The 25,367-nt window shown below is 35.5% G+C and overlaps 1 protein-coding gene across 2 annotated transcripts in view; it reads right to left on the reverse strand.

Annotated features, from left to right (window-relative positions):
- The window catches only part of LOC143231761 (3-hydroxy-3-methylglutaryl-coenzyme A reductase-like), a 70,270-nt gene extending 45,373 nt beyond the window's left edge, over positions 1 to 24,897 (reverse strand). For both annotated transcript variants that reach the window (XR_013017166.1, XM_076466401.1), the window contains exon 1: positions 24,756 to 24,897. The gene's annotated coding sequence lies outside the window, so the exon portion shown is untranslated. The remainder of the gene's footprint in view (positions 1 to 24,755) is intronic.
- Positions 24,898 to 25,367: the final 470 nt, after the last annotated feature.

Raw genomic sequence — 25,367 nt, forward strand, 5'->3', positions numbered from 1 at the left:
CTACCTACGTAAGACCGACTCACGCACACCACAAATATACAGGATCCCCAAACCTCATAAACCAGATTGTCCATTACGACCAATAATGTCCACATATGAATCGTTTAATTACAATCTTGGTAAATACATACCATGGGCATTCTCCAAATATGTAACATTAACCAGCTCATTCATCAAAGACTCTTTTAATTTCAAGTCTAATCTAAATCAACTTAATCATAAAGCCTTAATGGCCAGTTTCGATGTTATATCCTTCTTTACAGAAGTCCCAACCGCTGAAGCCTTCAAAATAGCCTTAGAACTCTATATCCGAGACCCTAACCCATCAATAGACACTCCCAGCAACTAATTAGCAACCCTCATAGAATTCACCACGATGAAGACAAACTTCATGTTCAACAACCACAACTATATACAAACAAATGGCCTAAGCATGGGCAACCCAGTATCACCAGTTCTCGCCAATATTTTTATGACACAAGTTGAAACACAAGCAATTAACACAGCATTACATCCACCACTATACTGGTACAGATATGTAGATGACACGGTTGCGGGATTCACATCTACAGAACACACACTTAATTTTTTCAATCACATTAACTCTATACATCCCAACATTAACTTCACATGTGAACAGGAAAAAAGCAATCAAATATTATTTCTTAACCTCAAAATTACAAAAAGCGATGCACAGTTCAAAACAGAAATTCACCGAAAAATCACCCATACTGGACTATACATTCCTTGGGACTCAGCACATGAAACAAAACAAAAACTCAACATATTAAGAAACCAAATAAACACAGCCATAAAACTATGTTCACCAGATAAAATTAATGACAAATTAGACAAAATAAAACAATACTTCATCAACATCAATAAGTTTCCTCCACAAACCGCAGAAAACATTATACGCACACACCTAGACAAAAAGTAAAATCAACTGACAAAAGTAAATATAACCAACGATTTTAAAAAAAATCACGAAACATTATACGGCTGCACACCATATATTCCCGATATCAGCAGAACAATAACAGACATTTGGCAAAAACTAGTAACAAAATATGACATTCTAGTTAATACCAAATTTATTCAAAACCAGGCATAAAACTAAGGTCTATACTATGTAAAAACTACAGACAAACACCACACCAACATTATTTATAAAATACAATGTGATAACTGCCACGACTTCTATATTGGAGAAACAAGTAGAAAAATGGAAACCAGATTCAAAGAACACAAAAAGTCACCTTCACACGTTTTCGAACACTGCAAATCAAATAAACACAACATAACCAAAAGCCCCCCAATGGCTCAGCGGTACGCCTGCGGACTTACAACGCTAAAATCCTGATTTCGATACCCGTGGTGAGCAGAGCACAGATAACCCACTGTGTAGCTTTGTGCTTAATTCACAAACAAACAAAACCATAAAAACACCCAAATACTAAATAAAGAAACAAAACATAAACGCAAAATTAAAGAAGCCTTACTTATACAACAACTCAAGCCTAAAATAAACCAATACAAAGAAACATCTTTATACCTATATTAATAAATATAATCCAACATCTAAGCACGCCCTCTACATTCTGACATTTAATTACACATGTGGTCAGCTATCGGTAAGTAACCCTTTTTCTTTGTAAACCTGACGATGACCGAAGAAGGTCGAAACGTTGTTCGCTCCTCTACTCGTGTTTTCTCTACCCATACCAGCCGTTTTCACACACATACTTCTCTACAAGTGAGTTTTCTCGTCATCACGGATCACGAAATCTTACGATTCATCCTTTAATTCCAGTTACGATTTACTTGCAAGTAACTTTCTATTGATAAACACTACGTAAATATTTCGTCAACAAAACATCTATCAGTTGTCAATCTTCCTTATTTCTGCTATAGCAAACCTAAGTTAAGTTTCTTCATATATCACAACAAAGTATCTCATAAACAGAACTGCTGATAAAAACACAAAATCCAGAAACTTAAAAAAACCAAAAACATTTGGTTTTCTTTGCGAGTTTCGTCGTAAATTTTAACGATACAATAGCTTTATATAAGGATGTGAATGACGAATATTTACCGAAACTTTCGGGCCCTTTAAACAAAAGAATATATACATTTTGTTTCATATGGATAACACATCATCCAAACTGCACAGAACAGAGTTTTTGTTGTTTTTGTTTTGGTGAGCTCAGTTCTCAGGATTGGAGAGTGCGGCTTATAAACGCAATCAATGAAGCTATCTGTCTATAAAGGTCATTGTTATGGAGGTAGACAATTAACATATTACTGAAAGCTGGTCCTTAAGATATTTTCCTTTAAAAGACAACATTGCCATTAAAACTTGGTAAATGGTAGCATGATCAGTACAATAAACTCAGCATTACCTCAACTCAAACATGGATTATTTGATTATTAAATAAAAATATATCTTAATTACTTGGAAAACCGAATTCTTAAATAACTATAATTTACAAGCGTCTCATTACGTAGTGATTGCGAAGAGTGAAAATGCATTGGTCCAGGGAAGCTACAAGTTATACTTGTTCGAGTCTTTTATTTGTTTTTTTTTTTAATTTCGCTCCAAGCTACACGAGGGTTATCTGCGCTAGCTGTCCCTAATTTAGCAGTGAAAGAAGAGAAGGCACCTAGTCCATAACCAACTCTTAGGCTACTTTTTTTTTTTTTTTACGAATGAATAGTGGACTTGACCGTAACTTATAATGCCCCTACGGCTGAAAGGGTGAGCATGTTTGGTTTGATAGGATTCGAACTCGCGACCCTCAGATCACGAGTGGAGTGCCTTAATCACTTGGTCATGCAGGGCCTTGAGTCTCGTATCTGGCCAGCTGCTAATAATAGTCAACAGAAGAAAAAGTTCTTACATTGGAGTTAATTACACATAAAAAATATATCAATTTAAACGCAAGAAGCAAAGACTTTTTAATTTAGGGTTGACGCAATTTTGTGCAACAGAAGAACACGTCATGATCAACTTGATCTGCGAGAACTACCGGAACATTTGTAGACACGAAGGCCAATCTTTAAAAATATTCAAACTCTTTAAAAACGTCTGGTTGTTGATTGAACAACTTAATCTGCGCTGTTGTATTACAGAAGGGTACACTTCACCGTAAAAAACAACAAAACCGTTCTTTCATACAGTGTAAATGTGGTTTAAACACAATTGTACGACAAGTCTAGTAACTTCTGTAAGTTAAAAACAACATTTCAAGTAACGTATACATTTATGGAATATATATTTATGTATAAAATAAAAATGAGTTACGCGTTCGGTGACAGACACGAACATTTCCTTCCAGTGTCAAAGCTTGGAGAAGTTTTAATTGAAACGTTCGAGGTTGATCGAGTTATTTCACCACTGTATGAAATAGAATACTATGTTTTCAAAAATCCACCGAAAAATGACCCACACTGGACTATACATTCCTTGGGACTCAGCACATGAAACAAAACAAAAACTATATATACTAAGAAACCAAATAAACACAGCCATAAAACTATGCTCACCAGATAAAACTAACGATGAATTAGACAAAATAAAACAATACTTCAACATCAATAAGTTTCCTCCACAAACCGTAGAAAACATTATACGCACACACCTAGACAAAAAGCAAAATCAACAAACAAAAGTAAATATATCTCACGAATCAAAAAATTACGAAACCATATACTGCTGTATACCATATATTCCCGACATCAGCAGAAAAATAACCAACATTTGGCAAAAACTAGTAACAAAATATGACATTCCAGTTAATACCAAATTTATTCAAAAACCAGAATACTATGTTGCTGATGCTACTTAGGTTTCTATATTAACGGTAGACTGTGTTTTGTTTATTAAACATTAGCAGAAGTTAACGACCAATCATAACAGCCGCTATAAGCTACGATAAAAACGTTACTGTGTCACACAGTAATAAAGTCATTTACTTCGGTTCTTCTTTGTGGATAATTGGGTGTGTTAATTTTCAATACCCGGGAGGGTAAGGTACACTAGACCTCTTCCTTCTTCCATAACTTAGTTGGAGTGGCCTGATTAATACATTTCGAGTAAATACTGAATGGCTGAAGTAATATCATAACTTTAGTCTGGTCCTTTTCAGGACAATGTCCATTTATGTTGTTCTTTCATATATTTTATTTTATTATGATTTTTAAATAAATCTAGAACGTAGGTGGTCTGTTTTATTTTAGTTCTATTTAATTATTACTGCTATTATTTTTAAATAATTTTATCTTAATAATCTGATGTAATAAGATTTAACGGGGAGAGGTGTTTAGGTCTCTCTTCATCACATATGCTTTTCAGGGCTGTTGGATAAGCTGGTTTGTTTTGAATTTCGCGCAAAGCTATTGGAGGTCTATTTACGCTAGCCGTCCCTAATTTAGCAGTGTAAGACTAGAGGGAAGGCAGCTAGTCATCACCAACCACCGCCAACTTTTGGGCTCCTCTTTTACTAACGAATAGTGGGATTATAACGCCCCCACGGCTGAAAGAGCGAGCATGTTTGGTGTGATGGGGATTCGAACCCGCGACCCTTAGGTCACGAGTCGAATGCCTTACCCATCTGGCCACGTGAGGCCGTCCTGTTGCAAAATAAACTACATTCTTAGAATTCACATGTAATCGTATTCTCTGCGGATCTATAACTTCCAGGGAACTCCTTTCACTGTTCGGTAAACTTCTAACAAAAGATAAAATTAAATCTATTTGCTTGAAAGGAACGTTTACAATGGGCAAAGATGAAATGTTTCTTCATATTACTATTGGTGTCAGTGTGACGAAGTTAAAAAAAAAAAAGAATACACTACATTTCCCACAGCGGCTGTAAACCATCCTTCACGTCATATAAACTAAAATAGCATTTAAAATATAATTCTTGCTTTATTTGTTGTAACTAGTATTATTTTAAGACGGTACGCTGTCACTTTCAAACAGCCATGTTATTAGCTTTACTGACTCTGGCTTTAAAACAAATTTTTGATGTACACTGCTATATATTTTGCAAAATGTGGTACTTTGTAAAAAAATTTAGCGTTACTATGATATAGCACAACAGGCATACTTTGTGAAACACTATAACCACAAGACTTGAGTGTTGTAATCAAATGAAGTCAACCACCAAAATTTCTCTAATTTTTATAAATATTCAAGAAGTGTTTTGAACAGTGTTTCAATTATGGGCAATTGCTCTAAGTTTTTCTCTACATTAATTGAATATCACATTTTTTGTATTGTATTCAGACGAAATTGTTTTTTTTCCAATATGAATACGTCTTTTGTGTTTTCTAATTTCTTGAAATATTTTAGACTCTTGTATTAATCTGAAAAAATGTGCTTGAGATTTGTTTTATAGGAATAGAACCATTTCTTTATAATGAGATGTCAACTGTATGAAAAAGTGCTGATTGTTTTTCAACAATGTATAATTTCTCTTCTTGAAAAATACAAGCTATAATTACCAAACTAACGTAATTAGATTCTCACTTGAGGCAAACAAACCTTCAAGATGTCTTCAAAAAGTAATAAAAAATAAATAAAAAGACAATATAAAAATATTTGGGTGAGACATTGCTTCTATACTGTGTTATTATTGTCCAGTTAGGGCTAATGTTAGGGTTATCAAAGGAAAAAACCCCATTATTATAAATAATCTTAAAGCAGAATGACTAATTTTATTTTAAAACGAACAATGTGGCCTACATGTACATTCTGTTTATTAATCACACAACTTTATAATGAAAAACAAACAAGCAAAAACAACAAAAAATTAACGAATATTAACATAAAATCTACTTTTAGTGTTTTAGCTTAAAACAAACGTTTAGAACAACAAGGGACATACTCGTCCATCTTGGATGTTCCATCCTCTAAAATAAGTTAAGATAATTAAAAAAACCGGCCTTATCATTTATGCATTTATCAAACTTTTTCTTGAACTCACTTAAATTTACTGCCTCTACAATATTCAAAGGCAACCCATTCCAAAGGTCAACCACCCTGTTACAAATATGAAACTGTCTAAGCTGAGGATCACTCCTATCCTACCAAAATTTTCTTGTGTACCCTATTATTATTATTTTCACTGTTCAATATGAAAAAGTTGATCCCCTTTACAATCTTAAACACCCTAATCAGCAAACTAATTTTAGTAACCTTTCTCTGAACCCTTTTCATTTAATGTCCTTCCTAAAGAGTCCAAAGACTGATCACAATATTCCAAATGTGGTCTAATCAGTGACCTGTACAAATAAATTATAACCTCTTTAGACTTGTATTCAATACTCTTCTGTATATAGAATCTAAAATCCTGTTTGTGCTACCATTAACAACAGTACACTGTTTGGACAGTTTCAAAGACTAATCGACTATTACACTAAAATTACTTTCCTTCACACTGCTGTTCAGGTTATTCCCATCCAAATTATACTTGTAATTTAAATTATGATAACCCACATACATTATCTTACATTTATTATAATTAAAACCTATCCATCTGCCATTTATTCAGTCAACCCACTAAATGATCTAAATCCTTTTGTAAATTAGCAGTGTCCTCTTCACAGCTAGCAACACCCAAGACCTTAATCCTTAAACAGCAAAAATGTTGTAGTAGCAGCATCAGTGATGATGGCTGCTGTTTAAGGTTAATATTTGCCAATTTAGGTAATTTATTGACCATTCTTTCATCTATCACTAATGTAAATAATAATAAAAAAAACCAACAACAAAGGTTTTAAGACTGAGTCCGAGGTACTCCACGTGCAATATTAATCCAGTTTAACTGAAATCCATTTGTGACAACTCTGCTTCTTTGCATCCAGCCATCCTTCTATTTGATTTGCTAACTTACCCCCTACATCTATAGATATAATTCTACAAAGCATTTTATTTTGTCATCATATTATTTGAAAAGTTGCAGTCCACTGTCAGTTGACAGTATTACTGGTAATTCTTGTTTGAATGAATAGTGGACTTAGCCATTAATTCATTTTAACTTCCGATAAGAATAAGCTACTTACATAAAGTAAAAGTACAAATCAGCTCTATAATCAGTTTGTTTGCTTTTTACAGCAAAGACGCATTGGGTTATCTACTCTGTTCATTATAGTAAATTGAACCTTGGAATTTTGTGCTGTAAGTTTGTAGATAATATTTTTATTCCATCAGAAGACCTGGTAATCAGCATAGCTAATTAGACACTTTTATTGTGCTTCCACATATCAAGATTAGAATGCACTGCTTCATCAGCTGTATATCCTCACTGTTAATAATATTTTAGGTCTTAATCCCAATAATACTTCAAACGATTTGGTCAGCTTAGGAGATTTAGATTAGTCCTTAATATATATATAGAGCTTACAGTGTAAACCAATGTCTATAATAAAAAATAAAGTAAAACAGTAATAAAACTATGTATATTAAACAATCTTACATAGGGAACCCAGAAACACTATTGGCTAGTTCTACTGTTGTAGAGTTAATTTGCTTTGAAAAGCATAATATCAATACAAACATGCCTGTATTCTCCCTAAGTCTCTTTAACACATCTTTTATCTATTAAGCAGCTCTGATAGTGTACGTTTCAAGACGTGCGACATTTATGACAAATTTACTACTTGTTACTGTTTAGACTATGTCAAACTAGTAACTGGAATTTACCAATAGTAAAGCTATAAACTAATGTTTATGAAGACAGAAAATAAAAATGAAACAATAGAAAAACATCAGAACAGTACATGAAAATACCAGAATATTTGTAATACAAAGTCAGCAATATTTTAAATACAAGTTGTATCTAACACATACACTAGAAAACAAAAGTAATAAAGACATGTGCCCTGGTAACGGTCAGTTGCAAACTCTTTGTTGATCTAAAGATAACCTAAGAAGGTTGAAATGTTGTTTTCTGCTTTATTATTAAAAGTGTTACTACCCATACTAGCCATCCTGAGATACATTTTTACTTCAAGTGGGTTTCTTGTCACCAAAGTACTATATAATCTACTACAAGTCTTTCAGTAACTAGCTGTCATTTTATACCAATGGCAATAGAATACCAACACATTTACACCAGAAAATAAGTTTTATTAAGGTAGATTAAAAAAAAAAATGCTTTGCATTTAGTTAATTGACAGCATAAACAGTATGTAATATGTAATAAACTAGTGCCAATTACCTGTTCTACACCAAGTGTAAATACCACTGCAGTCATGTTATAAAGTATTATACTTCCTTGACCCTGTTGGTGTTCAGTTGCCTCCAAGTGGCTCATTGGTAAATCTGAAGGCTAGTAGCTGCAGTTAGCACAGCACAGATACATTGCTGGCCAAAATCTTAAGGCCAATGAACATAAGAAAAAATATGTATTTTGTGTTGCTAGACTTATTTGAGTAGAGCTTCGAAAGATGAAAATAAGAAATGGGGAAAAACAAATTAGTATTTAATAGAGAAAATGTGAACACTATAAAATTAGCCTAAATACTAGCTGGTCAAAAGTTTAAGACCATACCAAAAAGAAGTCCTAAACAGGGTAGAAAATGCCCAACAAAAGGTCTCAGTAGTGAGTTGCATAGCTGTCATTGCAAATAACTTCGAACATTCACTTTGGCAGGGTCGATAAAAGCGTTTGAAGAAGGCTAGCTGAAATGTTATTCCAAGTGGTGAAGATGGCTTCACGAAGATCATGCACTGTTTGGAATGAACATCCATTTCTATAGACTTCCCTTGCCATCCACCCCAAACATTTTCAATGGGGTTCAGTTCAGACGAACACGCTGGATGGTCCAAAAGAATCACGTTAATCGCCACGAAAAAGCCCTTTGTCCTGCGAGCATTGTGGATTGCATTATTGTCCTGCTGATAGATACAGTCATTTCCACATTAGCAAGGGCCTTCAGTCAACAAGGATGTTCTCTTCAACATGCCAATGTAGCCAGCCACTGTTTGACGCCCCTGTATAACCTGAAGCTCTATTGTTCCATGGAAGGAGAAAGCACCCCAAATCATGATGGAACTTCCTCCACTGTGTCGTGTAGAAAATGTCTCCGATGGGATATCCTTATCGAGCCAGTAACATTGGAAGCCATCTGGACCATCCAGGTTAAATTTTTTCTCATCAGAGAACAAAACCTTCTTCCACTTTTCTATATCCCATGGTTGGTGCTTCTCAACAAAGTTTAACCAAGCTGTTTCGTTGTGTGGAAGGAGGCGTGGCCTTTGAAGACGTTTACAGTTTTTAAAGCCTTTCTCTCGTAGATGCCGTCTTAATGTTCTTGAGCTGCATTCTGCGTCACAAGGGCCTTAATCGGGTTTGACGATCGGCTGGTGTCTTGCTGGACAATCCGTCGAATCCTCCTGCTCAACGCCGGTGACATTTTGATAAGCTGACCACTTGAAATTCTCGTTCTGTATCCCTCAGGGTCTTTTAAGAAATTTGCAACAACAGTTTTACTACGCCCAATCTCACCAGCGATGGCACATTGAGAGAGACCTTGCTTTTGCAGCTCGACAATTCTGCCACGTTCAAACTCTGTCAACTTTTTAGCCTTTGCCATGTTTTCACCCAATGTCACACAGGAGATGTCAGTTGGAGATGTTGACAACGTTAATGCTTGAACACAAATGACTAAATTTCGTTACGTGTTTACTGATTAATGCTTCATTTCAGTATGGTCTTAAACTTTTGACCAGCTAGAATTTAGGCTAATTAGTGTTCTCATTTTCCCTATTAAATGCCAAAAAAGTTTATTTTTATTTTCCCTTTTCTTATTTTAAATTTTTGAAACTCTACTCAAATAAGTGGTTGAGTCTAACAATGCAAAATGCATATATTTGCTTTATGTTCACTGGCCTTAAGATTTTGGCCAGCAGTGTATATAGCACATTAAGTAGCTTTCTGCTTAATGTACAAGTGGTCTCCTGAAGTATTGGTTTCATTGAAGTTCATCATGGTACACAGATTTGTACAACTTGTTAATGAGCTTATGTACCTTGAATTTTAACAATAGCATTGTTTGTTCATAAATACAAAGCTATGTACTGGGCTCACCACTGAGCAATGTGCTACATGAATCATTGTTTAAATAAACAATTTGTACAGGATGACAGAAAAGGATGTTAGTCTGAGTTAACAGTAGGGTGTCTGTGTATTCTGATTTTGTAGTCACATCTTATGAAGAAGTGTCCTCAAACCTTTTAATATTCCAATGCTCAATAAGTGTTATTAATAATGTTTAGAGACCAGTTTCGTAAAGCTTTCTGATTGCTATTCAGGTTTTTCTTTCTCTCCGTATTTACCGTATCATAAATCTCATGCACATGCTGCATACACATGGAACATATTTGTACGACACCTGAACACCACGAAGAGCATCATGGAATTAAAACATTTGAAATGATCCAGAGTGAACAAATTATCTTTAGAAAGTGTGACATTTATTTTGGATATTTATAGAAGGGAAACCTTTATTAACTGTCCACAAACACTGGGCTATTCTTATAAATATGAAGAATATTACAAGGAAATCTAGAGATTTTATTAATTATGAAACAGAATAATGTGAAAGAACAGCAATGTTAATCTTATGTCTTACATTGTGAAGATATTTTCCACAAATTCCTTACAATGTACGTGGATGTCAGTTTTCAATATGACACTCAATTTTCACAAGCATGAGGTTGCTATACTTCCATTTCATTCAGACATTTGTTTTTTAAATATTTTTCATGACAACAGCTGTTGATTTGACTGTAAACTTTAAATTTTATCAGTTTCAGTAACTTGTTTATTGTTTGGTTATGACACAGAAGATATCCTGTACATATGCTGTCCATGTTTGTGTTTGCTTCTACTGATAATTCAAGATTCCATTCTTCAAAATGTTAATCCTTTTACCCTAACAGCATTTAAAAATATCACTATATATCTTATAGACATAAGATATAGACATTAAGTCAATGGCCTTTAAAAAACTAAAAACATTTGTAAGGTGAACAGTGTCACTGTCCAATGTTATGGATAAACCTTGGGACAAAACATGTTTAAAATGGTGCCTTAATTGAGAGTTGTAACCATTGCAAGACAGTGAAATGTGGCTTATTGTAACCTAAGTGTTACACAGAGAACACATTTGTGCATCAGTCCCAGATAAAAGAAAACGATGAGTTATAAAACTGTGACCAATGCATAGTCTAGTTAGGACAACTTCCTCTTTCCGATCCTTTCAGAAGCAAGACGGCCAAAGTCCAATAGAGGGTTTTATTTGGAAAAGCTTGTTTTCATGTTGCTCACTCCAAGTTGACTGTCAACAGACACAGAGCCGAGCCTTGAATAGAGGTCCATAGTCCATGTATGGAAAAGGCACAGCAGTGATAGCACCAGCGTAAACAGATTTAGCTGTGGCGTTGGTGAGCTTGTTCCCTCAAATACCAACGTGGCCTGGTATCCAGAAGAACTGGGTAGAAGTAGTCGTTAAAGAGAAATGGGCCAGTCAGTTTTTAATATTGACGAGAGCAGTGCAAGAACTAATGTGAAGCTATTCCAGGGCCAGTAGAGAACTACACGAGTCAGTATAAATAGTGCAGTTTGAGTACTGTTCAGCTTCTATGTGATTCAGGGCAAAAGAAATGGTGTGTAGTTCAGCAGTGAACACAGGAACTATGGAAAGGATTCTGTGCGCAACCACCGAACCACAACAAACAATGGTAGAGTCCACACAGTCACCTGATTTTGAACCATCTGTATAAATAAGAATGGAAGGATGGTTCGAAAGATGTTCAGCAAATAACAGACAGTATTTCCAATCAGGGGTGTCTGTCTTTCTCAGATAACTTAAAGATAGGTCACATTTGGGGTCTGTAAAAATCAACAGTGGGATGGGCTGACAAGTAGATACAGCAATGTTATCCAAGGACAGACCAAATTCATCCAACTGTGCCTGGATTTGAAGGCCAAAAGGAACAATGACAGACTGTTCTGAAAAAGCATGGCCTACCAAGGAAGGAAAACATAACCCCAGGTAGGATGCTGTGGTGAGGATTGAAGTTTTGAAGCATACAATAAAGACAGTTGCAAATAAGGGGGGTTCACGAGACTCTGTGTACAACCTCCAGACCAGGGAAGCACAGAAAGCCCCAGTGCAGAGCCAAAGCCCCTCATGATAATGGGGTCCAGCATCTTCAAGTCTGAGGTCCTGGCAGAGCCATAGACCAGTGACCCATCATCTAGGTTTGATCAAATAGGAGCACAATACATCTTTAGCATAAAACATCAATCTGCTCCTTAAAGTGGTGGATGAGAGGTCATGGAGCTTGTTCAGTGCTCTTGTATATTTGACTTGTAGCTGCTTGATGTATGGCATAAAGGTCAGCTTACAGTCAAAGATAAGCCCCAAGAACTTCCTCTCATGGACCACAGGTAACACAACTTCACCGACATGGAGCTCAGGATTGGGATTAATACTCTGTTGGTGGCAAAAGTACATGCAAACAGATTTAGAGAGAGAGAAGTTAAAACCATTTGCTGTGGTCCACTTCAGTATATAATTGATGGAAGTTTGTAGCTGCCTTTCAACATACCTCGTGTTCAAGGACTGACGAGATGTGAAAGTCGTAGACACAGAGCCCATTTGCAACAGGAAGAAGGAGTTGTTTAGTGATGACATTAATTTTTATACTGAAATGTGTAACACTCAAAATGGGAAAGTGTCAAACCCACACAAACTTGGAATCACCTATCCATTAAAAATGTTTAATAAAAATGAGCAAATGACCATGTAACCCATACAAGTGGAGATCTTGCAAAATGCCATACTTCCATGTTGTATAATAATCAATTGATTGATCTTTCAAGTGGAATCAGGTGGTTCATGGTGGAGCTAAGAAGGTGGAGGATGAAACAGAAGTTCTAGATACCTGGCAAAAGCTTTCACCTAGAGTACCGGCATTGCTCTAGGTATCAACTACTTCCTCGCTGTCAGAGAGCAAGATCAAGAGGTGGACAGAATTATATTGTCCACTGACCTTTTGAATCTTGTCCCAAATGACTTTGGAACTGATGGTAGAAGAGATGCTAATTGTGAACTTAAACTAAGATTCCTTCTGGCTTTGATGTCTTACCTGCCAAGCATGTGCATGAGCCTACTTTAAAGCAAGGAGGTTTGAGAGTGTGGGATGTCTACGAAAAGTATCCCTGGCCTGCTTTTGAGCCTTCCATGCCAGGAAGGATTCTACCATGGATGAAGATAACGTGGAAAACATGTCGATGTTTCAGGAAAACATTGAGCAGCTGCCTGTATAATACAGTCAGTCACTGCTGCCACACAGTCGTCTATTGACGGCAGGATCAATTTCTACGAGAGCAGTGAAAGAGGACCAGCTGGTTTGATCCAGCTCCCATCTGGGCACGTGGGTTGGGTGGCATCGAACACAGCCAGTCTATCTCAAAATTATAAGAAAATGATCACTGCCTCGTGGGTTATTGTCAACCCTCCATGAAAAGTGGGAGAATAGTGAAGGGAAGCAAACTGAGCAACAGCAGTAAAGGACTGACTAGGTGCATGAAAATAAGTATAAGAAATAGTACTGAAAAGAGAAAGATTGTGATTTGGGAGCATACACTCTACAGAGTGATCCCATCCCTTTAATATCACTATCTTCCCAGAGGGGATTATGTCCATTAACGTCCCCCAGGATTAAAAAGGGAGACAGCAACTGTTCAATGAGAGCATCAAGGTCTGATTGATCATATGTCTCTTCATGAGACAGGTAGAGAGAACAAACAGTCATGGTACAACCCAAGAAAACACGGATGACTTCAACCAGCAGTGCCACCCCTCCATGCACTCGTCCATCACACAACCTCTCATTTCTGTAGAAAGAAAACTGCCGAAAGGTGACTGTATAGGCAGGTTTCAGGAATGTTTCCTGTAAAGAAAGACATACAGGATGGTAGAAAGCAATCAGTGCTTTGATGTAATCTAGATTAGAAAGTAAACCTCGACAGTTCCATTGTATAAAAGTGGCCACTTTTATTTATGTGTAGGCAAATTGGGTGGAGAGTCCTTTTATTTTTAACCATGTCTCTTTTTCTTTATTTTCATTATTCAAGGGAGGTCTGTCAACCTTCATGGATCATGCTCTGGGTTGATTGGGCAGGTCTCTATCATTGGAAGAGGATTCCAGTGACTGAGGACGTGAACAAATGACAGTTTTGCATCTTTGGGCAAGATAAGAAGATCTACTTGAGTAAATGTTTGTACCCAGAACCATGGGAAGTGGATCTTGGGGCTTGCTGGAATGAATGTTAGGGACAGAGATAGGTGTTGATGTTGATTCATCAACCTTTTTAACAATGGAGGTCAAAAGAATTTTCATTTGTTTTGAGAACGATTCTTTTCGAGGCACAGAGAGATCTGTCTGCACTCCCACTATAGTAGTGGAACGAAGTGCAGCAGTATATGTCCGAGATAAAGTGGTGGACAGTAACTTTTGAGCCTCAGGGTAAGTAATGTTTTGAATCATCTTCAAATACTGCACCTCTTTTTCTTTCAACAATTTAGGACAAGAATGAAAGTAGGATGGATGAAAGCAGTTGCAATCAATGCAATGAGGGTCTGTTTCATACTCATAGGCATCATGGTCCTTGCCACACGACATGATATCTTCGAGTGATTAAACCGCTGACATTGGAAATATTTGAAGGGGTTTGGAATATATGGCCATACCTTGCAATTAAGATCACCTGCCTTGATGGTGGCAGGTGGATGTGGTGATGTAAATGTCAAAATTAGGACACTGGTCTACATCATCATTCCATCTTTGAGAGTGGAGATATGCCTCACTGCAGAAACTCCTTGGGTACAGGTGTTACAAACATAGAAGTTTGCTGCTCAGTATCTTCAAGACATGGTCGTCTACCTAGAACTGTTTTTCACCATTTTATTTGGGGGATCCATAATAAAGAAAGAATATTTTGGTGCCCACTGACCCCACCCACCATGGAGCCCTACGAGGGGATGCACTACATTGCCAAACAAGAACACTGCAGTAATGTCAGGGTTTCTTGAGCACTATACCCAAACACCAGCATCAGATACAATGTCCACAACACCTGTTGAGACCATCCAACACTGGTACTTGGTTGACCCTAGCCTAAGTGAACCAGTCGACTGACCCTAGGGGGACCACCCCAAAACTGCCCATTTACAGGAATTCAAGGCCAAAGTGGCATGTTAGGGTTGGACCCCTCAACCACCAGGAGCCTCTCCTCCCCTTCACGGGTCACCAGGCAGGGAAAGCGTGGATGGATATTTAGATCCCAGAGGAGGTAAACAAAGAACAAAACATTCTCTGAGAGGTCCCCTCACCATGTACAGGAATCCATACTGAGGGGAACTATAAAATTAGTGGTAATTCTGTGTATGAAAAAATCCATCTATAACTATCTGTTTCATTCCTACATATTAAATACAAAAAATTAAAGTTACTGGCTCAGTGTAACTTGTTTTCAGCTGTTATTGTTTTGGTATAAGTGTAATAATAATAATTCTCAGTGTATTTTTCAAAATCACTTTCAAAACTTCTTACATAAATTTGTTTCAAACAAATTATTTGAATAGAACAGTTAACAGCAAAACTGAATGTTAAACGTGTGCTTATACTTTGCATATATATATATATAAATTTAAGCTCGTGCATATGGTTTCAACATCTGAAAACATCTAAGTACAGCAACTATGAATTAGCCAATAACACTGCACAACAAAGTTTTTGCTTCTTGAACACTGTTAGATGTTCCTTATAAATTTTTGGCTGCTGATCACGAAAATTACATCCAAATTTGCCCATCATGTACTGTTTCATAGAAATCTTCAGTTTTGCTACAATGGAAAAACAACATCAGGGCAACTGGAATCCGTCAATGCTTGCTGACTACTGTAGGACACTGCAACGTGATGCACTGGACATTGAATACAAATGAAAATCAGGAGCAAAACATTTTTAATTATGTTGAACTTAATAGTGTATTAGAAATATAAACGCAATTAAATATGTTATTGCCAGTAAACAGTCTATTTCTCAGAGTTCCTACGTGATGAAGCAAAACCAAAACTATGTTTGTACATACCCACCAGGTACCTGTCACAATCAGCAAAAACTTTTCAAAAAAATTGTTGTGCAGTGTAACCAGAGGTCATGCAAGCCTTTAATAAATAGATGTTTTCAAATACAATTTATAACACCTTTTACTTTACATAATGCAGAGATGCCAACTATTTCAAATGACTAAGTGTAATGATTTTAGAGAATGCCCTTTCACAGTTTTAATCCTTTTAGATTTGCCAGAAACAAGACAATCTGGTGAATGAGAAATACCCACCTACACGAGTGCTGATTGGCTGACAAACACTGATGATGTACCTATGGATTCCCTCACATACCCAGTATGGAGAAGCACCACACTCAAACTACTGGTAGACGTCGGAGATACAAATATTTTTTATTATTTCAAGCACAAACATGAATATTGCAAGTAGCCTTTTGGACTATGTATTTTATTTATTATCAAAATTTATTTGTAACTCACTAGAAATTTTCTTTTCACCCCTTTCAAGCCCTGAGGGAACAATTTATCACTTTATTGTATAGGCCTATATAATATATAATAATTTGGGAGTTGCAACAAGTCATAATATTTGTCTGTATGAGCGTATAGTCGTAATGTATACACCACAATCGTAATGATTACGCTCAAATCGTAATGGTTAGCATCTCTGCATAATGTATCAGAATAGTTCATTTCTGATGACAAATATTATTTCAGATTATCAAAACTACTGGAAGCAAGAGTAGTGTGTAACACCTGGATACCACACAAACACATGTGTGAAGTGGTATATGGGATACTAGAAATCTGGTACATTGTTGAGGGTTAAGCAACAGTGAAAGCTTTATTTACTTAACAGACACTTATTACAACAATACTGTGTACATTTTTATAACACAGACATACATCGTTAACAGACACTTATTACAACAATACTGTGTACATTTTATAACAGACACTTATTACAACAAGACACATTTTATAACACAGACATACATTGTTAACAGACACTTATTACAACAAGACTGTGTACATTTTATAACACAGACATACATTGTTAACAGACACTTATTACAACAATACTGTGTACATTTTATAACACAGACATACATGACACTTATTACAACAAGACTGTGTACATTTTATAACACAGACATACATTGTTAACAGACACTTATTACAACAATACTGTGTACATTTTTATAACACAGACATACATTGTTAACAGACACTTATTACAACAATACTGTGTACATTTTTATAACACAGACATACATCGTTAACAGACACTTATTACAACAATACTGTGTACATTTTTATAACACAGACATACATTGTTAACAGACACTTATTACAACAAGACTGTGTACATTTTTATAACACAGACATACATTGTTAACAGACACTTATTACAACAATACTGTGTACATTTTTATAACACAGACATACATCGTTAACAGACACACAGACATACATTGTTAACAGACACTTATTACAACAATACTGTGTACATTTTATAACACAGACATACATTGTTAACAGACACTTATTACAACAATACTGTGTACATTTTTATAACACAGACATACATTTTTATAACACAGTTTGTTAACAGACACTTATTACAACAATACTGTGTACATTTTTTATTACAACAATACTGTGTACATTTTTATAACACAGACATACATTGTTAACAGACACTTATTACAACAATACTGTGTACACAGATAACAACACTATTTACATCTTGCCACACACAGTGATATTTTGTTTGTCTGATAGGTGTCGACTCTTTTTAAAAGTTTGTGGGGTAACACCAAAATCAAGTTTATTTTCCCTGTAGGGATTCAAAGGCCACTTGGGAGAGTCAAATGTTTTAAATCCTATACAGCAGTGTGTCGTCTGCCAGTCATCGGATGCTAAAATGATGTCACATAAAAGATGCTTATGTTACAATACGTACTGCCGTGACATTAGTAAAACATGCTTGTGTTATGAACCATGAGAATAATCATGCACTTTGTAGGCTGCAATACAGCATGACACACAAAGTTTAAAAGCAAGAAATAAAAATATTGTTACTCTTAGTTTTGGTTTTATTTACTCTTGAAACAGAACACTTTTATAGACACCACAGAAATACATCTAGTGTTTTTTATTATTTTCCCAAAAGAAATCCATGTTTGGTAAGGGCACAGTAAACTCTGTAGGAAAATTGTTACAAACAGCATCAGAGTGCATCTTCTGATATGTAGTGTTTTACAAGGAATAAGATATGGTAGCTACCTTCCCACAGTTACATGCTGATGGTAATTTTAGATCATACTCAAAGACGTGGTAATTTTTGTTCATACCAGAAGACCCATAACTGATCTTGACTATGAATTTTAATTCTACACATGGGACAATGTAGGTAAGTATTACATGTTTATTGGCACAAAGCCACTAGGCTACCCGTGCCAAACAAGATGTAGTACACTATATGGTATATGGAAATGAAGGTAGAAATATGTAAAATTAAGACCTGCCAGGAAGACTGAATCATTAAGTTCAAACTTGTGGTCAGTCATCTGAAGTTGGCCTTTCTAGTCCTGGGTTCAGGTCAAAATAAAATTACAATGTGTAAAACAAATCATGCTAAAACAGTGTATAGTCCAATAAAAACTTTAAATTAAGTTAAAAAGACCAATGGCTCTTAAAAATGTAAAAACATGAGTGAGGTGGCCAGTATCACCCTATGATATTGGCTAATGTCAAGGGCGAACCTACCTTAAAAATATGTTTAAAATGGCATTGTCGTTCTTGGTTGTAACGATAGCACGATAATAACCATACATGTGAGACAGTTGCAAATGGTGAATATACAGAGGGACTTTGGACTAGAGAAGTACGAAAGGCCCCAGTGCAAAGCTGAAGCCCCTGATGGTGGATAGGATCCAGCATTTTCAATGCTGAGGTTCTGGCAGAATCATAAACAATAGACCCATAGTGAAGTTTGGATTGGATAAGGGCACAATAAATTTTAAGCATGAAGTATCAATCTGCTCCCCAAGAGGTGGAAGAGAGGACACGGAGGATGTTCTTATGCATTTGACACAAAGTTGCTTGATATGGGAAATAAAGTTTAATTTACAGTGCCATGAAGTACAACATCATCAATACGAAGTTCTGGATCTGGATGAATACCCTGTTGGCAGCAGAAATGTACAAAAACAGTTTTGGAGAGAGAAAGTTGAAAACCATTTGCTGTGGTCCACTTAGGTATATGGTTGATTGCAGTTTGTAGCTGCTGCTCAATAAACCTCACATTTGATGACTGACATGAGATGTGAAAGTCATCAATGAAAAGACCGTTTGCAACTGTAGGGGGCAGCTGTTCACTGATGGCATTAATATTTATAATGAAAAGTGTGACATTCAAAGCACAGCCCCGAGGAACTTCAAGTTCCTGTGGGAAAAAAACTGGAAAGTGTTAAATCCACACAGACTTGGAATCAGCAGTTCATTAAAAAATGCTTAATAAAAAGTGGCAAATTACCATGCAATCTGTATGAGTGAAGGTCTCACAAGATGCCATATTTCCATATTGTATCATAAGCTTTCTCTAAATGGAAATAAAGTAGAAACAAGATGTTGTCACTTCAAAAAAGGCTTCTCTGACTGATGTTTCAAGGCAAATTAAGTGGTCTATCGTAGAGCTTTGTCTTCAGAACCCACACTGAGTGGGTGAGAGAAGGTTGTTTGTTTCAAGGAACCAAACAAGATGAGCATTAATCATCCTCTCTAAGGTCTTACAGAGACAACTCGTCAAAACAATGGGATGATAATTTAAAGGAATCTTTGGATCCTTCCCGAGTTTAAGAATAGGGAGTACAATAACTTGGCACCAAGCATCAGGAAAGACATTCTCCTGCCATATCCAGTTAAAGACAGCCAGGAGAATAGTAAGAGAGAAGAAGAAAGGTGGTGTAGCATCTCATAACGTATATCGTTAGGTCCAACTGATGTATTGCCAGACCGATAAAGAGGAAGTTTGAGTTCCACCAGTGTAAGAGGGTGATTGTAGTCATAGGGATGATTAGTCAAAAAGGAAAGAAGCAGATGCTCAACTCGTGTTTTAATAGCTAAGATGGAAGAGGATGAGTTTGAAGAGCTAGATACATTAGAGAAACATTCACCAAAAGTATTAGCAATGTTCTGAGCATCAGCAACTTCATGGTCATTGAATATTAAGATAGATAGAGGAAGAAGTATACCATCCACTCACCTTCTGGATCTTGCCCCATATGACTTTTGAACTGGTGGTTGAAGAAATGCTGAAGATAAATTTAATCCAAGATTCTTTCTGGCTTTGACATTCACTAAGCCTGTGCACGGGCTTGCTAAATGCAATGCAGTTTGTTAGCATGGGATATCTACAAAATTTATCACAAGCATGTTTCTGAGCTTTTCATGTTACAGAACAAGCAGAATTCCTCCAAATGTGGAGGATGCTGTGGGAAAGATGTTAAGGTTTTTGGGATGTACTGAGCAGCTGCTTGGACAATACAGTTAGTTACAGCTGCTACACAGTCATCTACCTATGATTGACATAAGATGGCAGGATCAAGTTCCAAGAGAGCGGTGAAAGAGGGCCAGTTGGCCTGGTCCAACTTCCACTGGGGCACACTGGTCAGGTGGCACTGACCATGGCCACTCTCTCTTAATATGATAGGAATATGACCACTACCCCATGGATTGATGTCAACCTCTCAAGAAAAGCAAGTCAAAAGCAAAGGGAAGCAGATAGAAAGATCTATAGCAATAAATGACTGATCGAGTGCATGAAAATAAGTGTAAGAGTCAGTATTGAGGAGAGACAGGTTGTGATTCAGAAGCATATGCTCTATAGCACAACCCCTTACATCAATACCAGAACCACTGCAGAGGGGATTATACCTATTAAGATCCCCTAAAATTATAATCTGTAATTTGTAATGCTGTTTTGTTTTCTGATCTAAAAATACTTGATGCAAATTCGAACTGATACAGTGTAGTATGGTAAACCTTCGCCACATCAAGTCAATGATAATACAGTTGATCTGTCACATCTATTGGTTAAGGCATAACACAAACTAAACGTAAGGAATTTATTAACTACCTCTGATACTCAATCATCTCAACACAAAACTAATGTCTACAGAAACCTTGAAGATGTTAAGGTAACTGGATTCATTTACTATTGAATTGATCAAGAACATAATATACTACACTCTGCACAACATTAATAATTATATACATTTATTTTTTATGTACTTGGTGGTGCATTCACTCTACTGGAGTTTTAAATAATCACATTTAAACACAGTTACACTCAACATTATTACCTACAATAAACTGACGAGTGCTCAATAATACCTTCCAATAAATGACCAAAATGATACTTCTGCTATTGGAATGACATCTGAAGTGATTCAACTCACTGTTGTACACTTAGAGTTTGGATACTGTTGCACTGAAAGAAACATCCCATCAATGACCAAAATGATTTGTTTGTTTGTATAATTGCACACAAAACTACAAAAGGGCAATATGCACTAGTCATCCAGTCAGTGGTAATCATTAGCTCTTGGGCTAATTCTAACTAAAGTGTCACTCTTACCAGACACCCAGAACTGCAGAACATAATATTTTTTGTAATGTGATGAAGACTTCAGTTACACCATCTAGCATGTTAACTGCTGAGCCATGCTTGATCTGGACCAAAATGGTATTTATCTTATTAATATGCCCTCCGAGGATCAAATCACTTTCGTATGCTTATGGCTGAGTATTAAAATAGCTACATTTCATAGCCATGTGTCCACTAGAATTGGAAGACATCTATCTACATGTATTGTTAAGTGTACGTAATAATAACAAAAGCATTAACAAATCACCAGCATGAATATACCTTTAGCATCTGTTTCACAACCTATGAAATGAACAGAAATGTAAACTGAAATTCCACATGCATAACTGTTAGTAGACAAATAAAATTAATGCTCTGTGTATGTCCTCAGAAGATATCCAAGTTGAAGTTATAATTAAAGTAAGCTACACAGCTGCAGTGTACAATAAAGTTTACAAAAGAAGATAAGTTTCCCACGATCCTTCTCTATGGAGAAGAAGTGAGCATTCCAACACTTTACTACAAGTTGTATTGTTCTTCTCATCCATAATAGCAGTCGGAAACAAACTGGAATGAATATGTTTGAACTGCTTAAAATCATTAGAGTTTTGAACAGACTGTTCCATGGATGTACGAAGGAGAAAGATAAGGTCATGGAAACCCAGAAGAAAGCTGGCTATTGTTAGATATATTAACTTATGGAATAGTATGTCATGTGTGCTGGAAGTTTGAATGTATTTACATTAAGAAAGCTGGCTATTGTTAGATATATTAACTTATGGAATAGTATGTCATGTGTGCTGGAAGTTTGAATGTATTTACATTAAGAAAGCTGGCTATTGTTAGATATATTAACTTATGGAATAGTATGTCATGTGTGCTGGAAGTTTGAATGTATTTACATTAAGAAAGCTGGCTATTGTTAGATATATTAACTTATGGAATAGTATGTCATGTGTGCTGGAAGTTTGAATGTATTTACATTAAGAAAGCTGGCTATTGTTAGATATATTAACTTATGGGATAGTATGTCGTGTGTGCTGGAAGTTTGAATGTATTTACATTAAGAAAGCTGGCTATTGTTAGATATATTAACTTATGGGATAGTATGTCGTGTGTGCTGGAAGTTTGAATGTATTTACATTAAGAAAGCTGGCTATTGTTAGATATATTAACTTATGGAATAGTATGTCATGTGTGCTGGAAGTTTGAATGTATTTACATTAAAAAAGCTGGCTATTGTTAGATATATTAACTTATGGAATAGTATGTCATGTGTGCTGGAAGTTTGAATGTATTTACATTAAGAAAGCTGGCTATTGTTAGATATATTAACTTATGGGATAGTATGTCATGTGTGCTGGAAGTTTGAATGTATTTACATTAAGAAAGCTGGCTATTGTTAGATATATTAACTTATGGAATAGTATGTCATGTGTGCTGGAAGTTTGAATGTATTTACATTAAGAAAGCTGGCTATTGTTAGATATATTAACTTATGGAATAGTATGTCATGTGTGCTGGAAGTTTGAATGTATTTACATTTTGGTTGTTTCATAGTTTCTTTGTTGACTTACATTAATGGGCCAAATGGTCTTTTGCCCTGTAATGTTATTTCTTTATTAAGCTCATGAAATTGTTTTCTTAATGACCTAATAAACTGAATTCTTTTATTAAAAGGCAAATAAATATAGAGGTATACTAGCTTAGACTGATAGTTGTGGAGAAGGAAAAAACTCTGAGAACATTATTGACTTTCTGAATGCCAGTTAAGATGAAACATCTGAGTGGTCTGGCAGAGTTCTGGACCACAGATGATGAAAACATATAAAAGGAAGTCATAGCTCAAATTTTGGATAGACTTGTTTTAAATACATGTATATATTCTTTACAGTATGTTGGAAACTCCTTGGTAAATAGTTGTGAGGACTGTCCAATATTCAAGAACATCATCGTGCTCTTCTTACTTCACTGTTTTTTAATATAAAATACACTATTTGAGAGTAATACAAATGCAACAGATAAATTTTGGTTCTACAGTTAACTGTCATGTAATATAATATAGGTATGCAATGTAAGACTACAGCTATTACTATGATACCCGTGATAAACCTTCTTTGGTTTTTTTTGTGTGTGATTTACAGAGTGAAATCAAATATTTTCCCAGGACATAATGCACCTTCAGACAGACATGCTTTTTATACCAGGAAGAAGTTTCCATTTTCTACAGAATTTTATTACTTCAAACAAGATGTGAATCACATCAGTGTAGATCACACAGAAGTCACCTGTTTCATAATTACACAAGTCTGAAGTATGAAACCTTAAAAAACTGCCAATGATTTTGTACTGTAATTTGTGAGGTGACAGGGTGAAAAATCAACGTTCACCTATTGCTACAAAAAACAAATAGAAGAACGGGGAAAGAAACATATTGCAGAAAAAAATAAAAAGTATCAAAATAAATATTTCATACTTAAGTTTTGCTAACGATGATGTAATACCTAAATTTGTTTGTAAAGTGTAAAATGCTCTATTGATTCGGTAACTGGTTAAGTGGTATGATTCTGTAACCTACTAGTTTGTATTACTTTTGTCACTCAGTGGAACTAACAATAGAAACAAGTCTTTTACAGATGTCGTACTTGTAGCTTTATTATTATTATAACTTTATACTAAATTCGACTATAGTACTTACAATTTATACTACATACCACAGATGATTACGGAATTCGAATTGACTTCCTGTATTTCTTCCCGACTAAACATTAAACTTTTACACATAGTCCAACTGTGACCTGCTACTAATTTAATTTTTAAAACTCAGACTAAATTCGAGCAAAGATAAATACTTTGAGGAATGTGATACGCAACACAGGACATTCTAATTAAGGTTAGTTGTGTAATAACAAACTCAAAATTAAAAATTATCATAATGAATGACCTACCTTATTTGTTTGCAGTGAGGTAACTAACATGATGACCTTTTATATATATCCATCGATTAAAAGCCGGTACATACCTCACAAAACTGAAAACACTAACACTAAACCTACATGAACAAACTACTACTTAATTTAGTATTTACAGCGTCCTCTAGTAGGTAATAATGAAATAAATATATTTAATTTTCAAAATTTATTAATATAAGCAAAACGCTTTTGAAAAATTCAAAACATTATAAAAAGAAATTGATAAGCCCATTTTGATGAATTAAATCCATACCTTGGCCTATAGAAATGTTGAGTTAAATTCTTATCTTATTATCCTATCTTATTTATATCTAAAAGGTTACAAAGTAGTAAGCTGTTTAGTTCGTGCACCACGCTAGTACAGCGGTGTCTCCGGATTTACAACGCTAAAATCAGGGGTTCGATTCTTCTCGGTGGGCCGAGCAGATAGTCCTTTGTGGCTTTGCTATACGAAAAACACACATACATTTTAGTTCGTGAGATTGTTTATGAATTTTTAAAATACTCGTACACATTATTTTTACGTATCTTGTAATTAATTAAATTCTTAGTTTTATCTAATTTCTGTAATAATTTCAACCTTTATCC

This window comes from Tachypleus tridentatus, chromosome 11 (assembly GCF_004210375.1).
Source record: "Tachypleus tridentatus isolate NWPU-2018 chromosome 11, ASM421037v1, whole genome shotgun sequence".
Lineage (NCBI taxonomy): Eukaryota > Metazoa > Arthropoda > Merostomata > Xiphosura > Limulidae > Tachypleus > Tachypleus tridentatus.